Source organism: Chelonoidis abingdonii, chromosome 7 (genome assembly GCF_003597395.2).
Source record: "Chelonoidis abingdonii isolate Lonesome George chromosome 7, CheloAbing_2.0, whole genome shotgun sequence".
Classification (NCBI taxonomy): Eukaryota; Metazoa; Chordata; order Testudines; family Testudinidae; genus Chelonoidis; species Chelonoidis abingdonii.
Window position 1 is genome coordinate 72,563,375 of NC_133775.1, and position 17,932 is coordinate 72,581,306.

The window sequence follows — 17,932 nt, forward strand, 5'->3', positions numbered from 1 at the left end:
AAGACATTCCCCAACGTCTCGATCTGTGTCTGGAGTTTTACAGAAAAATGATCACGAAGGGCCCGATTTTACAGCTGGGTAGGTGCTCAACAGTGTAAATAGCTGCACAGTGCGGTTTTCACTAGGGCCCGGACCCACAGAGTAACTTAGGTGTTGCCATGCTCAGCTTCGCAACACCTAACTTTGAGGTGCCTAGAGAATCACTAGAACAACCTGTGAACCACAAAGTCTGATTTAGGCACCTAGGCTCCCTATACAACGCAGAGAGAGAGACAATCTAAAATTACTGTGTATTCATTGCTGAAAAACACTGGGTTTACTGATAAGGAGAAGGGTTCTGACACCGCTCAGGGGAGTGCTCTAACCTCTAGACTACAGAGGGAGTCTTGTTTTTAATATGGCCCAATTAACATTTAATTATAGTGGAGCAACTTCCGCAGGAGAAACTGAGGAGACCCAAACCAGAATATCCCATAGTTCCAGCACTCACCTGAGAGGTAACAGGTGTCTGGTCAAATTTCTTACTTATCATGCAGAGGGGGGACTTGAAGCAGTGGCCTCCATCCCCCAGGAGATGGTCACCAGGAATATCCTAACTACTGGGCTAAAGATGGGGTGACCAGATGTCCCGATATCTGGGGCTTTGTCTTCTATAGACGCCTGTTACCCCCACCCTCATCCCAATTTTTCACATTTGCCGTCTCGTCACCCTAGCTACAGATCAGAAGGGAGGTCCAACTGTCTCTCCTTGATGTTTTGTGTGGATTTAGGCAGCTTCTCAGCACCCCTATCAGATCAGGCCTTGAATATTGGTTAGGTGAAGGAGGGCCTGTGATGTTATCTGATTAAAATATGACAATATATATCATTGTTGCAACCACGGTTATATATTTGCTGCAAATATTGTACAAAGGTTGTTGAGTGAGGTGTCTAAGGAAAGGTTATGATTTGCTGGTTATGATTATGCTATCTCTTTGATGTATCATTTCTGTGTGTGAAGTTATAAGTTTTGGCTCTATACTTGGATTTCAAATGTTTGCTCCTGGGGCAACGCCCACAAGATAACCAGAGCACAACTTGGAGGGATTGTTCAAATTAAGAGGCTCATCAAGAATATTTAACTAACAATAGACCATGGGAGACGCCCATCTACACTTAATAGAATTTCCTGCTGTGACTAGGCAAAATGCACGGGACTTGCCCATGTGACTCCAAACTCCATCTTGTTGCTGTAATTTTCCACAGTAAGAACAATGGGGTGCCCTCCACATGGCAAAAGCTATAAAAGGCCCTGGAAAAACTTCCATTTGGTCTTCAGTCCTGCTTCTTACCTCTGGAGGAACCTTGCTACAAACAAGCTCTGAACAAAGGACTGAATGACCCATCCAAGCTGTGGATGTATTCCAGAGACTTGACTTAAGCCAACAGTTCATTCCATCACTGCTACAAGCCTGAACTAAGAACTTTGCCATTACTGTATGTAATTGATTCTTCTAACTGATTTTAATGCTCACCTTTCTTTCTTTCTTTCTTTTTCTTTCTTTCTTTCAATAAACCTTTAGATACTAAAGGATTGGCACCAGTGTGCGTTGTGGGTAAGATTTAAGTTATATATTGACCTGGGTGTGTGGCTGGTCCTTTGGGATCAGAAGAACCTATTATTTGATGAGATTGGTTGTAAAGAACCATTCATCTCTGAATCCAGTGTTTTTGGTGGAGATATAAGAACTGGAATGACTGAGGAAACTGCCTTTATGTTTTCTTGTTAGCCAGTGTGGTGAAATTGGAGTTTACTTTTGTGGCTGGTCTGGTATATCTTCTAAAAGAATAACTGCCAGTTTTGGGTTGTGTTTGCCCTATTTCTCAGCAGTTCATCCTGAATTTGGCATCCTCAGTTGTGACCCACTAAGGCACAGTTACAGGGTCCACCCCCAGATTCATGGATTGCACTGGGGTTTAGTGGGGAAATAGACACCTGTATGTCCAGAGTGAGGAAGCACTGTGCATGCACCAAGGCAGAAATATAGGTGCCTAGGTACCACAACAACTTAGGCACCGAATGAGTTTGGGCACTTACAGGTTAGATAACAGCCACGTGGGTGCTTTGTGGATCTCAGTGGCACCTGAAAATGGGATTTAGGTGTCTGGGAGTTAGATGCCTAAGCACCTTTGTGAATCTGGGCCTAGGTTCCTAATTCACATGGCACCCCCAGGCACCTATCTGCATCTTTAAGTGCCTAAATGCCTTTAAAAATTTGGCATTATAGGCCCAATCCTGCAAACATATGTGCATGTAATTGAGGAAAATCACTTATATGCATCAGTGTTTGCAAGATTGGGCCCTGGACTCCCATCTGAAGGCTATGTAAGGTGAAGGCCTTTAAGTTGTTTCAGATAAGCTACACTGTGTAACCCCATTCATGAGAAGGTTTCAGAGGACACCCAAAGCCTGTGGTGGTGTTTCCCAAATGGTGGGTCCTCATCCACCAGTGGATCATGGGAAGGTTGTAGATGCATTGCTATGTCCAGAGTTGGGCCCTGACCTCATCATATATATACTTCTCCTGACCTGGTGGAGAAAGGAGGCCTAGGGATTGAGGGAGGGGGCTACTGGGCAAAACCTGAGTGGTGTTGAGACCACTATGCCCAGTTGCAATGCCCAGAATGGGAAGCTAGGCCCAGCCCCATGGAACAGGCTGCTGTGGGGTGAGTGCAGATCCAGCTGGGATCTGAGTTACTGCAGATAATTCTTTCCTGAGTGCTGGCTGGTGAGTCTTGCCCACATGCTCAGGGTTTAGCTGATCGCCATACTTGGGGTTGGGAAGGAATTTTCCTCCAGGGCAGATTGGCAGAGGCCCTGGAGGTTTTTCGCCTTCCTCTGCAGCGTGGGGCATGGGTCACTTGCTGGTGGATTCTCTGCAGCTTGAGGTCTTCAAACCACAATTTGAAGACTTCAATAACTCAGACATAGGGTAGGAGTTTGTTATAGAAGGGGATGGGTAGGATTCTGTGGCCTGCTTTGTGCAGGAGGTCAGACTAGATGATCATATTGGTCCCTTCTGACCTTAAAGTCTATGAGTCTATGAGCTCACTCTCCCTCTCCCTCCTGCTGTCCTGGGCTCTCCCCTCCACACCAGACCAGGATTAGGATTTCAGTGCCGGGGCAGAGGGTGCATACACGTAAAGGTGAGTCACACACACGCACAAAAGACAAAATGCAGTTGTGGGGGTCACCTTAGTAAAAAGTTTGGGAATCACTTGCCTATGGATTAACAGGGTTTTGGATTAAGTAGGGGTGGGAGGGGGAAGCCATCTGATCAATGCTGAAAAAGCACAAACCCAGAGCAGAGGGGAGATATACCACTCACTAGCTCCGCAGAACCTGAGAGGCAGGGAAGAAAATAAGATGCTACCACTATCTTCTTATAGCAATAGGGTGAGAAAATAAGAGGGGGCTAAAGGAGCATAGCCAGCATTTAAAATCTGGTTCCCCAACCCCAGGGCTCAGTGGAAGCCGATGGATGACTGTTAGCACTACAGACCGGTCAGTCAGCTTTGCAAATCTCAGGGGATACAACTGAACTTCAACTAACCCAGGAGTTTTGATTAAATGAAGCTGCAATCTATATTCTTAGATACAGTACAGCATGCTACTCAATGTTTGCCAGATGGCCAGCAGCTGTGTTTAACACTGTTTGCTCACTGACTTGCAATCATATTTCCCCCAAAAGGGTCCAATGAAATAATCCTAGAGCCCCAAGATGATCTTCGTATTAAATTATTAGTTATTATTTATTTATGGTAGCAGCTAGAGGCCCCAACCAACATCAAGGTCTCCTTATGTGGGCTAGGTACAAACACATAGCAACAAACAGCCCTTGCCTCGGAGACATCAGAACTTGAATAAACAGCACAGACATAGGAAGGATTATTATTCCCAGATGGGACACTGAGGTACTGAGAGACTACAGGCCTGTGGGTTTAGGTGCCCAGGTACTTATCTGTATCTTTAGACACCTAAATTCCTTTGCAAATCTGGCCCTTAGCGACTTACCCAAGGTCACACACAAAGCCTGTGACACGGCCAGAAGTTGGACCATAGTCTGCTGAGTTCAAGTCCAATGCCTTAACCATGACATCATCTTCCCTTTCCACACAGGAGGCGGATATAATAGGAGCCGCCACAGACCCGCCGCAGGATGCCTGGGCCGTGGTGGCCCCACCTGTGCACCACCTCTTCCCCGAGGCCTCCACTGCCTGCCACTGCCTGGTGCGTCCCTCCTCTCCTCCACTTCACCTCCCTCTCTGGAGGATCTCACCACACTCCACATCCATCCTCTCATCCACCTCACTCCCTCATGAGGTCCCACCTGCCACTCCCTGCGTCCCTCCTCTCTTGCACGCACCCACTCCCCTGAGGCCCCCCCCATCCCTTTCCCTGCCTGCTGCATCCCTCCTCACCCTCCTCCCCCCAGAAGCTGGCTGGGGCTCAGGTGGAAGGGGCAGAGCTAGGGGTAGCCGCCCTGAATGGGGGTTTAACCTGCCATCCATGCCCTTCCATTTTTGATATTACTCCACTAATATCCCAGGCGGGATTGGCCATTGCAAACTATCTTCTGAGCAGTATGCAAATTATTGTGTAATCTGCAGAGGAAGTCCTAGTAGGGAGTATCCAGAGATATTGCTTTTGCAATATTTGCTGTCTGGTGAAATCTGGGGTATCCCAAAAGCTCATTAGCCACATCAACCTATTGACTACAAGATGATGTGGTCTGTGTAAAGCAAGCCACAAGTGAGTTATGAAGGACCCCCTGAATTGTTACTATTATTTAGTTGTATTACAGTTGCACAGAGAGGCCCCAGACAGCATTAAGGCCCCATTGTGCTAGATACTGTACAGATACTTGGCAGAAGGCAATCTGTGCCTCAGAGATTTTACAATCTACGTAAAGACAAAGGGTGCAATCAGAGCTGGGAAGAGACTCCATGTCTCCTGACTCCTAATTCCTTGCCCTATTCTATGTTGCTCTTTAAATAAGTACTGATAAATGTTTATACCTATCTGACAGAAGAGCTATTTTAGAAATGCTTTAGAGAGTTTCAAAACTGTGATCGAACTATATTTTGTATTCCTCCATGTGGAAGTCCGGTGCCTTTGTTACTAAGAGTCCAGCCATTCATGGTGATAGATGATACATAGATGATATTTTCATCCTCTGGCCAGACGACTTAAACTCCCTCACAGACTTCCATCACAACTTCAACAACCACCACTTGTCCATTAAACACTCTCTGGCACACTCCCAAACCCCCACCAACTTCCTAGACACCACGATCAGCTTCAGCAATGGTACTGTACAGACAGCTACATATAAGAAACCATGGATCACCACACCTACCTTCACAGATCCAGTAACCACTCCAAACACACCAAGAAATCTGATATCTACAGACAGAATATGTTCTAGGGAGAAAGTCTGGGATATGCACCTTAACACACTCAAAACCACCTTCATCAAACAGGGAAACTCCACATGAGAAGTAGATTGCATCATGGAATGGGCCACTCAAATATTCCAAGAAAACCTGCTTCAAAATGAAAATAATCCCCCCTCCGACCGCACACCCCTAGTTGTCACCTATCACCCCACATTGGAATCCATGTAGGTTATCATCAAACAGCTACAACCCACAGTCAGGCCATCCTGAAAGAAATCTATCCTCATCCACCACTTCTGGCCATCAAATAACTCCCTACCTCTCCGAGATCATCATCACAAGAAAGCTTCCCACAGACCAGGACATGCCAATTCAAAGTAGCACCAGACCCTGACAGAACAATGCTACAATGATCAACACCCCCACCCCAACACCCCAAAACACCTTTCAAGTTCCATGGGTCCTACACATGCCTATCACAACATGTGGTATACCTTGTCCAGTGCACTAAATCATAGACAACTCATGCCTCCCCACACTGGGGGAGGGCACATTCTAAAGGGGAGGATACATGGCCACCCCATGTGTTTCCTCTACCCAGAACCTCCCTGCCCTGGGCCCAGACCAGGGCCACGGCGCTCTCCCTGCCCCACCAAAGTTACCAGTGGGGGGGAAGGGACTCTGTCCTTCTCTCCCTGTGCCTTTCTCCCAGGACGAAGCCACTTCTGCCTGAGAGATCCTGGCTGGGAGGCAGCAGTGGCCTGGTCCTAGCCTGGGCTCGGCTGCTGGGGACAAGGGCTGAGTGAGCTGGAGCCCCGCTCTCCCCCACCCAGCATGCTCAGCCCTTGTCCCTGAGGGGAGGCACAGGGAGAGAAGGACAGAGTCCCTTTCCCTCCCCACCCCCAGCAGGCCAATCTGACCCCACATTCCCCCCATGTGTCATCTCTGCACTAAATGCTCCAATAGCCACTATACGGGTGAAAGCAAACCATCACTACATTCTTGAATTAACTTGGACAGGAAAATTATAAAAGACAAAAACCCCACATCACCTGTGGGTGAACACTTTTCACAAAGCGATCGCTCCATATCTGAGTTGTCAGTCCTCATCCTCAAAGGGCAGCTACACAACACTTTTAACAGAGGAACCGGGGAGCTTAAACTCATAAATTTGCTAGATGCTAAAAATCATGGACTGCGTAGACACCCTGGATTTCTGGCTTATTACAACACTCTGCAACCCACTAGTAACCCCCTTCCCCAGCTGATTTCCCTCCCCCTTCCCTTCCTTTCCTCCAGGGTTGCCCGGGGCGGGGTGGTAAGTGGGGCAATTTGCCTCAGGCCCCGCAGGGGGCCCCACGAGAATATAGTATTCTATAGTATTGCAACTTTTTTTTACGGAAGGAGCCCCTGAAATTGCTTTGCCCCAGGCCCCCTGAATCCTCTGGGCAGCCCTGCTTTCCTCCCTATGACTGAAGGGGTGTTAATAGGCCCCTTCACCTTGAATGGTCCCTTAAAATATGTATTAACTACGCATGCTAAACAATCTGTTTCACTTTGTATAGTTTCCCACAGCTGAAGAAGAGCTCTGTGTAAGCTTGAAAACTTCTCTCTCTCACCAGCAGAAGTTGGTCCAATAAAAGATATTACCTCCCCCAAGTTTGTCTCTCTAATATCACATAGGAACTCTATGGAAGAGGCAGGGATAGACTTCAGTTCTCCAGGCTTCACTCAATTGCTTTACACATCCTTTCTCTTCCTGCAGTCTCTTAAACAGCCGCTGACTTCTGCAACAAATGAGGTGGGATCCTACAGACAACCACCTCCTTCTCAATCCTGAGTAATTCCCAGAGCACTCAATTCCAGGTTCTGGAGAGGGAGATCTCCAGTGGTCATAGGCAGGACAGGCGCCAGGGTTTCTGGCGCCCTAGGCGCCGGGCCATTTCGCCACCCTGCGCACGGGTCTCGCGGCTACGGTGGAGCTGCCACAGCCGCGGGACCAGCGGACCGTCCGCAGAAATGCCTGTGGCAGGTCCACCAGAGCCGCGGGACCAGCGGACCATCCACAGAAATGCCTGCAGCAGGTCCACCGGAGCCGCAGGACCAGCGGACCATCCGCAGAAATGCCTGCGGGAGGTCCACCGGAGCTGTGAGACCAGTAGACCCTCCGCAGGTACAACTGCAGCAGCTCCACCGGAGCCGCCTGCTGCCCCCCCGGCAAAATGCCGCCCCCCCCCCATAATGGGGGCGCCCTAGGCGACTGCCTAAGTTGCCTAAATGAAAGCGCCAGCCCTGGGCACAGGCCCTTCTGCCCCTTCCCCCCCTCCGACATCTGACCCCTTCTGCGGTGTCCCCTCAGTTTGTTCTTGTACGTGCCCTGTTGCTTCCCCACCACCGACTCTTTGGCTCAGTCCTCCTCCCTTTTCACTGACCTCTCATCCTTTTTCTTGTTTCCTTGCCAAGCCAGTCCAACTTTCTGCCTTGGGGCTACCTCCAGCCCCAGTGCCCCCTTGGGCTCCTCATCCCAATCTTTGCTCCAAGGTTCTTGTCCAATCAGTCTGAGCTCCACCCAGCCTAGCTCCTCATCTGATCTGTCTCACCCACTGCTTGCTCTGAGTTGCCCTACCCAACTGGTTCCTCAGATCCCAGTCTCCCTCCTCCCAGCTCCTTGGAAAGCTCAGTTTTCCCCCTTCTCCACTGGTTCTTCAGGTCCCCGTCTCTCCCTCCTAGGTCTCAGTTTCTCTCTCTCCGCCCACCTGACAGCTCTAAGTTCCAGTTCTTCACCCACTCTCTCAGGCACCTTGTCACATCCTACTGCCAACCCCACCTCAGGTCCCTCTGCATTTGAGTTAGGTGGTTCCCTCTTCCATACTGCCTGGGTGTGACGAAGTGGGGGGTTTTTCTTGGGGTTTTCTGTCTTTTCCAGGGTTTGCATGCACAGGGGGTGGGACTCAATGTCCCCGGGTGTTACTGGTTTAACGAGGGGAGAGAGAGTTTGTTGTTACAGAGGACCGGAGAGGGACTCGGGACCCCAGCCCAGGAGACAACCGGTTCTAGCCAGTGGGAGGACAATGGGCTGCAGAGAGAGGACCCCGGTGACCTGACCAGCCGGTTTCAGCCAGAGGAGGGTTGTGCCGAGAGAGGGGACTCAGGCCTTCCTGTTTACGACTCTGTTTACCTGGAGAGAAGACAATGGAACAGAGGGGGGCTTGAGGTCGGGGATATCAGAGACCCAGCTGGGAAGCAGGGGGGCTGGGCTGGCGAGGGGAAGCAGGCAGAGCCCACCTGGATGCAGGGGACTGGGATGTGGTGTTATTGTGAGAGGCCAGGCCTGAGGCCCTGAGAGTTTCCTGTGCTGTGTTCAACTCTCAATAAACCCTCCTGTTTTATGCTGGCTGAGAGTCACTCCGGTCTAGAGAACAGGGTTGCATCAGCCCCTTTGGGAGTGAAGAGGCCCATAGGGTCCAGAGTGCATGGACTCCCGGCGGGGGCCCACGGCAGAGATAGATGTGCTAAGGCTCCAGGAGGTGGAGGGGCCTGACCCTGAGAGAGAGTGGACCCCCCAAGAAGGGCTGTCTCACTAAAAGGGGCACCCCCTACGGACCGCACAGGGCCAAGAGTGGGCACGATCTGTGAGTCCGTGACACTGGGCACAGCAGGAGGGGCTTTTAATGCTCACAGAAAATGGCCTAGTTGTCCTCTGTTTTTGTGCCTTGTCCCATAATGGCACCTGGAATCTGGGAAGAACAATGGTAGGGAAAGTCCTGGTCAGCCCCTGTATCCCTGAGCTGGAACATGTTCATTGTAGATGGAATCTCCAGAGAATGTAACTGCCAAACTCTAACAAATCTCTGCTGAACTATGTGAACTGCCATTTTCAGGTGTTTAGAACTTTGAGGTTAAATTCGACCTAACCCTGTAGTATAGACCAGGGCTCAGGGATCTCCAGGAAACTCTCATGGAGATACTGGACAATCCGCTGCTGCAGGTTCCACTATCATGATTCTGCACCTGCTCGCCTATAGTTGAACTTCTCCTTACTACAGTCCAGGCTGCCTGTGTAAGGCTTCATGAGCCATGGGAGCAAGGGGTGGCTGGGTCTCCAAGGATCACGATTGGCATTTCAACATCCCCAGCAGTAATTTTCTGGTCTAGGAAGGAAGTCCCTTCTTGCAGCTGCTCAGACAGCTTGGAGTTCCTAAAGATGTGAGCTTCATGTACCTTTCCTGGCCATCCCACGCTGATGTCAGTGAAACATCCCTTGGGATCCATCAGTGCTTGCAGCACCATTGAGAAGTACTCCTTATGGTTTATGTACTGGTTTGCAAGGTGGTCCGGTGCCAAGATAGGGATATGCATTCCGTCTATCGCCCCACCACAGTTAGGGAAACCCATTCCCGCAAAGCCATCCACTTTGACCTGCACATTTCCCAGAATCACTACCCTTGATAGCACAACATCAGTGATTGCACTGGCTACTTGAATCATAGCAGTCCCCATAGTAGATTTGCCCACTCCAAATTGATTTCTGACTGACCAGTAGCAGTCAGGCGTTGCAAGCTTCCACATGGCAAGGGAAAGCAACTCACAGAGTTCCAGGAAAGTGGCCTTACACATCTGAAAGTTTTGCAGTCACTGTGAATCATCTCATACCTGCAGCACTATGCAATCCCACCAGCCTGTGCTTGTTTACCAGGCCCAGAATCAGTGTTCTACTGTATCAACCAGCCCCACTGTCACCATGATATCCCAATTGCCACATCCCATGCTTTCAGGAACGTCTCTGTCCATGTCTTCCTCACAATCGTCCTCTTGCTGCAGTCTCTTAGCCAGGTTCTGCACATACTGCAATATAATGTGCGAGGTGTTTACAATGCTTGCAACAGCAGCAGTGAGCTGAGCAGGCTTCATGCTTGACTTGCTATGGCGTCTGCATGGGTAACCCAGGAAAAAAGGCATGAAATGATTGTCTTCAGTTGCTTTCACAGAGGGAGGGAGAGAAGAAGGGAGAGAGGGGAGACTGACGGCATGTACCCCAAACCACCCTGTGACGTTATAAGTATAACATAATGTCTCATTAAAAGATGACAGGGCCAGAAAGAGTTAATTAACTGACCTGACCCATGGATGAACCTTAAAAACTGGTTAGCAAGATATGTAAATGAATAGAGCTTTGAAATGCAAGTCTGCATTGTTAGAGGTAGAAGGGTAGGTGTTTGCTCAGGTCTTGTGATGTAAGCAAACAAATCTTGTCTATTGCTATAGTTTTAATTCAAAGATCAAAAAAGGAATATTAACATTTAAGATGATATTTGAGTGAAATAGTATTATTGTCTATGTGTCTCTTTGAAGGTTGTGGTAACCTGTATCTGAACTGTTTAATGGATAAATTACTCTGTGCTAATTGCCAGGATGTTTGGGAGAAGGAGTTAAGCCTATTGTTTTCTCAGGCCGAAAGGCTGCTGGAAATGTATAAGAAGCCTGGGACACGATCCTTCTTCATCTCAGATCTGCTTTGGGTTTCAAGAGGGGGAAACCTTAAGCCACAAGGATTGAGATCCCCAGTCATTGACTGGAGCCACCCTGAATATGGACATTGGACTATAACCTATGGACTATTTCTAAAAGGACTTTTGGCAACTACAAGCTCACCTCTACTATGTATCTGAACCTCAAGAATTGAATTCAAGTCTGTATGTCTATTAATCTTTTAACCAACACTCTCTCTCTTTTCTTTTCTAATAAATTTTAGCTTAGTTAATAAGAATTGGCTATAGCGTGTATTTTGGGTAAGACCTAAGTTATAATTGAACCTGGGTGTGTGGCTGATCCTTTGGGATTGGAAGAATCTTTTCTTTGATATAATGAAGTAAGATTTTCAGGAATCATCATCATATCTGACAGGTGTGTCTGGACAGAGGCCTGAGGCTGGGCACTTTAAGGGAACCGCTTGGTTTAAACTTCTAAGTAACCAGTGAGGTACGACAGAAGCTGTTTTGTGCTGGTTGGTAAATCTAAGTATTGAAATAACCACCAGCGTTTGGGATTTGTCTGCCCTGTTTTGTTTGCAGTTCACCCTGATTGAGTCACCTCAGCTGGCTCCCACAGGCAGCACCGTCACACACCCACAACAATGTTTTTGCCCCATCAGGCACTGGGAGCTTAACCCAGAGTTCCAATGGGCAATGGAGACTATGGGAACTGTGGGATAGCTTCCCACAGTGCATCACTCCGTGAGTTGATGCTAGCCACAGTCGTGAGGATGCACTCCACCGACTTAATGCGCTTAGTGGAGACATACACAATCAACTGTATAAAATCAATTTCTAAAAATCGACTTCTATAAAATCGACCTAATTTCGCAGTGTAGACATAGACAGAGGTGAAGTGAGGGACTCAATCAACAGCCTGTTCCGCTGCTGAGACTAGGCATGTGGTGGTACGTGCATCATACAGACACAAGCCTGCTTTCTGCACCCCTCCTGCCCCTAACAACTCACCTCAGCAAGTCCCAAAATCAAACCCACTTGCCAGGGACCTCCTCTCCTGTTTGCACTTCACCAACATTTGACAGCTATGACTGGCTAGCCTCCTCCAGGGTAGAAAAGAGCTCCTGGCTGCATGCATCTCTGGCCTCTAAGTCATCCTCTGCATCTGAGTCCCCGTCCACATCCTCATCCAAGATTTCTTCCTCCTGGCTTAGTCCACTCTTGAATGGCATGAGAGACACCAAAGTATCCACAGTGGTCTTTGCAGTGGAGGTGGGGTTGCCACTGAGTATTGCATCCAGCTGTTTGAAGAATTGGCAGCTCTTGGATGCAGTACCAGAGCAGTGGTTTGCCTCCCATGCCTTGTGGTAGGCATTCCGCAGCTCCTTTACTTTGAGCGTGCACTGCAGTGTGTCTCGGTCATGATCCCTTTCTGTCATGCATTGTGAAATCTGTCTGTAGGCAACATAATTCCTATGGCTGGAGTGCAACTGGTATGGGACAGTTTCTTCTCCCCAAATGTTGATGAGGTCTAGGAGCTCAGAATTGCTCCAGGCAGGGGGTTGTCTGATGTGTGGGGCAGGCGTGGCCACCTGGAAAGATGTGCTGAGACCACTGCATGCATCACTGAGCAAACAGCAAGGGGACTTTTAAAATTCCAAATGAATTTATGGGGTGGGGATGATCACCTGAGGGCAGGACAGTAAAGTTCATACCAATGACCAGAGAAGCAAGAATAGGTATTGTGGGACACCTCCAGGAGGCCAATCGCAGCTCTGTAATACACTGCTCCCACAGTGCTGTACCCCAGGTGCAGAAAGCTGTATGCCTCTCAGGGTAGTTTTTTTACAGCGCTGCAACTGCACAGTTTCTGTGCACTAAGTGGCTTGGCAGTGTGTACACTTCAGGAGTTACAATACAGAAAGCTGCTTTACTGTGCAGAAACTTGACAGAGTAGACAGAATCTAAACAGAAGCAAGAGATCCCCAGGGGCTGCCTCCTGGGTCTGCCCTGAAAGACATTTTGAATAGACAGCTCACTAAATCTCTGTCACTCTTAGGATTTAAATGGTAACTCATTTGTGTGTCTATGTTTGCTTGCTTTAACCTGTAAATAACTCTTACTTCTTTTTCCTAGTTAATAAACATTAGATAATTTATTACAGGATCGGCTGCAGGCATTGTCTTTGGTCTAAATTCTATTGTACCAGGTGGTCTGGAGGTAAGTGATGGTCTCTTGGGACTGGAAGCAACCTGAATGCAGTGTGATTTTTGGTGTAAGTAACTATTTATCCCTAAGTCCAGTTTGTCTGAGCAGCAAGATAGACTGGAGAGTCTAAGGGGACTGTCCGTGACTCCACGGTGAGACTGTTATAGTGATCCAGGAGTTCACAGTTGTTACTGGCTTGATGAACTCTAATAATAGAACACACCATCAGTTTGGGGCGTCTGCCCTGTTTTTGAGAGTCTGCTCTGAAGTAGGCACTCATGGTTGTGAACTACTCCAGACAGCGTGACACGTCATGGGGCTTTAATTTTATTTAATGAGAAAAAGAAAAAAGCCCTCTCTGCTGAGCATGCTTTAGGTGGCAGTGTGCAAAGACTGTGCCCTCCTCCAACATCCGCTTTCCTGCTCCCAGCATAAGAACTGCTTCAGTGGCAGCACTGTGTGCGCACAGCCCTGATCTCATCACAAAGGCTTTATGCATTGAATAACATGGAGGGCCAGCGCTACCATTTTGGCAGCCCAGGCAATCGCCTAGAGCGCCAGAATAATTGGTGGGCGCCATTTTGCCGGAGGGGGCGGCAGGCAGCTCCGGTGGAGCTTGTGCAGTGGTGCCTGCGGAGGGTCTGCTGGTCGGCGGCTCCGGTGGAGCTGCCACAGTCGTGCCTCCGGACAGTTGGCTCCTCGCGTGGCTCCAGTGGACCACCCACAGGCATGACTGCGACAGCTCCACTGGAGCCATGGAGCACCGGACTCTCCGCAGGCACCACTGCAGCAGCTCCACCGGAGCCGCAGGACAAGCGCGCGGGGCGGCGAAATTGCTGTCCGCCTTGGGTGCTAAAATCCCTAGCACCGGTCCTCATAACATGTGCAATGTACAGTACGGGACCTGCTTCCATTATAACACAAGCTCAGAGTACTCCAGTGCTCCTCGCACTGGGGTAATGCCATAGTAGTGTTCTGTACATGCAGTACTGTGGAAGCAGTTCCTATACTGGTATAGTATTAGGTACTATCCCTTCAAATAGTTTGTGAGCCTTCTAGTATCCCTAACTATATTGTGTGTGTTTCAGAAGCCACCAGAACCCTGCCAGAGCAGCAGTGTCTGTAACTAGGCCTTGAATGTTATCTGTAGTCAATAAACACAGTTATCTAGACTCACTGTGCCCGTGTTATTCCTTCATAACATCTTTGTTGTGTAATAAGCAAATGACACAATGGCTGGGATGAGGGTAGAAAACAACGGAGGGGTGGCCATTGTCCAGAAAATGGCCACATGGACACTTTGCTAGGCAATGGGGGAGACAATATTAAAAAAACAACAAACACATTATGCCCTGTCTCAGGGTACGTCTTCACTACCGGCCGTAGCAATCGATTTCTCGGGGATCGATATATCGTGTCTCATCTAGACGCAATATAGCGATCCCCGAACATGCTCCTGTCAACTCCAGAACTCCACCCACGTGAACGGCGGCAGCGGAGTCGACAGGGGGAGCCGCGGACATCGATCCCGCGCCGATAGGACGGTAGGTAACTCGATCTAAGATACTTCGACTTCAGCTACGTTATTCACATAGCTGAAGTTGCGTATCTTAGATCGATCCCCTCCCCTAGTGTAGACCAGCCCTCTGTCTCTCAGACACATGATAAAGCTGTAACATTCGCCCTAGGCTAAGCAGCCCCTTTAGGTTTAACGGGGTCCAAAACCTCTTTGTGACTGTCCTAGGAAAAGTCGAGTACATTTATTATTAGTTATTATTACTGTGCCCATGAGCATCATTTACACTAGATAATAACGCCACAATTTGCATTATGCAGCACTAGATTGTAATCATGGTGGGAGAGCACAAGCATGTAACTTCACTCTGATTACAGTTGCTTCCAAACATTAAACAACATTTACTAGATTTTCAGATATTCAATTACATGTGCAAAGGATGTGTGTATTTGTGTGCCTGATGTGTCTACTAGCAGAAATGGCCAAAGGACAAAATGGACTGTAAGTCACTTTTACATTCTCCTGTTCTTTGGGCTGGCCTGATTCCTGACATGAATAAGGGCAGTCTTAAAGCTGCTTTATGTTATGAGAAGTATAAGTGCCATCTGGGATCAGTTAGGCTAGCTACTTGGGTGTTTTGCATAACTAGAGTGGTGCAAAGCAGACAGCATCAGTGAATTGGGCCCAAAGAGTATGAAAGCCCTATAATTGATAATTCACTTCAAAACACCTAGATGTGTGAAAATTCACATTAGACATTCTGCTAAGAACCTTAATTCTGAGGCAGATGATATCACTGTATGCAGGGGCGGCAGCTTATATGGGCTCGAGATGCTCAAGCACCAGGAATATTCAAGGCTGGGGGCTGTGCTCCACTAATATTTGGAGCTGGGTTTCTCCCCTGCCCCCGCTTCGGAGCTTCCCTGTCTGAAAGAAAACAGCCAGTGTCTCTCTCCTTTGTTTGTGCTGCTTTTGCCTAAGGCTACAGAGATCAGTGGCAGACAGCCTCTTGGAGCACCGGGGGAGGGGAAGAGGGAAAGAAGAGGGGGAAAGAGGCACACATATGCTTGGGAGCTCTCTCCTCTGCCCCCCTGGCACCCAGGGGGAGCAGCAGGGGTGGGGAGGCCACACATGATGGCAACCCCCCGCCCCAGTACCCATCATAGGGGAGGCGAGTGGGCTTTCTGGACCTGAGAGAGTCCCTAGGAGCATGTGCAGTGACTGTGGTGCAGAGTGAGTGTGCTGCAGGGGGAGATGTGAGGGGGGAGGAGGGGTCCCTCCCCTGGAGCTTGCTTCTGCCAGTAAGGAGGCGGGAGAGTCCTCTCTGGTCCTAAACTTGGGGCAGCCTGTCTGCATCCCAAGTTCCTTATCCCCAGCCCTGCCCCACCGCAGAGCCTGTGCCCCCAGCACCCCAACCCTGAGCACCCTGCTGCACTGTGAACCCCTCTTCCCCAGCTCCATCCCAGACCCCTCACTTGAGGAAACGTGCAACTTAATTGTGGTCAGTTGATTGGAGTTATCATGTGTGGTTCTAGCACATAGGGTTGATTATTTACAAACGACCTTAAGTAGTACACGTGTTAAAAGTGGAATGTTCTAATGTTTTTCTGACTACTGTGCGTGTGCTAGTTTCCCTATGCATTTCTCAAGATTAGTGGTGGAAATGTGGTTGGATATGTCTGTAGCAAAGTTCCGAGTGGCTGTATCTGGTCCTGCAACGAGATGGTGAACCCTGTGTCGGGCACTGTGGCTGGGTCGCCTCTCCTGCAACGTGACACCTGAAGGTAGTTGTGGAGAAAAAGAGATCAGGTTGGCTCTATAATGCCTCAACAGAAACAAATGGACAGCAGGAGAGAGTATCAGTGCCTGTGTGGACTTCGGGAAGCGCATAGTGTGGAAGGGGATTGCGGGATGCTTTGGAACTACTCCATACAAAGCCAGTCAGGACTCTGGGGGAGCCTCCTCTTTCTGAGCATACTGTCTCCAGGGCAAGAAGCTTACGCCTTCCTGGGTCTGACCTCGGAGCATTCAGCATGTCCTTCCACACTGTGCGCTTTCCGCAGAGAGTGTGCCCAGGCAGGTCCTGGGGCAACCAGAAGTCCCTGCACCCCAACTCTGCAGTCAGACGTGACTCTCAGCCAGCTAGTAAAACAGAAGGTTTATTAGACGACAGGATCACAGTCTAAAACAAAGCTTCTAGGTACAGAAAACAGGACCCCTCAGTCAGGTCCATCTTGGAGGGTGGGGAGCCTAGACCCAAGTTCTTGGCCTCTCCCCATTTCCCCAGCCAGCTCCAAACTGACACTCCTTCCTCTAACCTTTGTGTCTCTTCTGGATCTCTTTGTCCCCAGCACCTTCAGTTGGCACTTGCAGGGGAAACTGAGGCACTCACGCAGTATTCAGAGAAAATATTAAGAACATTCCCACTTTGTCACAACAAGTGCAACAAAATATAATACTGTATATTGAAGCAGTCAAGTGCTGCTTCTGACTTTCTACTTTTAATTGACCCTTGTAATCTTGTGGTGTCGACACATTGTAGCTTCATTTTATATCGGCTTTCAGGGCGAGAGCAGGGGGTGGGATGGGGCGGGCACCACCATTTTGGGCACCACCAAAAATTATACAAACCTGCTGCCTATGATGTCTGTATGTGATCATAGCATGTCTCATATAAGTTTACACAGACTGTTTTAAAAGACTTAAAATAGTTTTACTTCAAATGAACAGATGGGGTCCAGATCTGGATCTAAATCTTCCCCAGTTTTCAAGGGTTAAGAGCGGTCATACTGGGTCAGACAAAAGGTCTATCTAGCCCAATATCCTCTTTTCTGAGAGTGGCCAGTGCTAGGTTCACCAGAGGGAATGAATGGAACAGGTAATCATCAAGTGTTCCATCCCCTGTCCACAAGTGCCGACTTCTACTGGCACCAGTGGGTGCTCAACCCCCACTCTGCCCCCGGCTCTGCCCCAACTCCACCCCTGCCCTGCCCCTTCCTGTCCCCATTCCAACCCCTTCCCCAAAGATCCCGCTCCAACTCTGTCTCCTCCCTGCCCCTATTCCGACTCCTTCCCCAAATCTCTGCCTGGCCCTACCTCTTCCCCTGAGCGTGCCACGTTCCCGCTACTCCCCCTCCCTCCTGGAGCTTGCTACTGCTGTTTGGTGGGAAGAAGCACTGGGAGGTAGGTGGAGGCGCAAGGACGCAGTGAGCTCAAGGGAGGAGGTGGAGAAGGAGGTGAGGTGAAACACCCCACTCCTCCGGTCCTCTCTAGTTCAGAG

At 49.1% G+C, this 17,932-nt stretch overlaps 1 protein-coding gene across 33 annotated transcripts in view; it reads right to left on the bottom strand.

Moving 5' to 3' along the window:
* Positions 1-17,932, bottom strand: part of LOC116820233 (protocadherin gamma-A4-like) — a 393,116-nt gene that overhangs the window by 15,217 nt on the left and 359,967 nt on the right. The window lies entirely within an intron of this gene.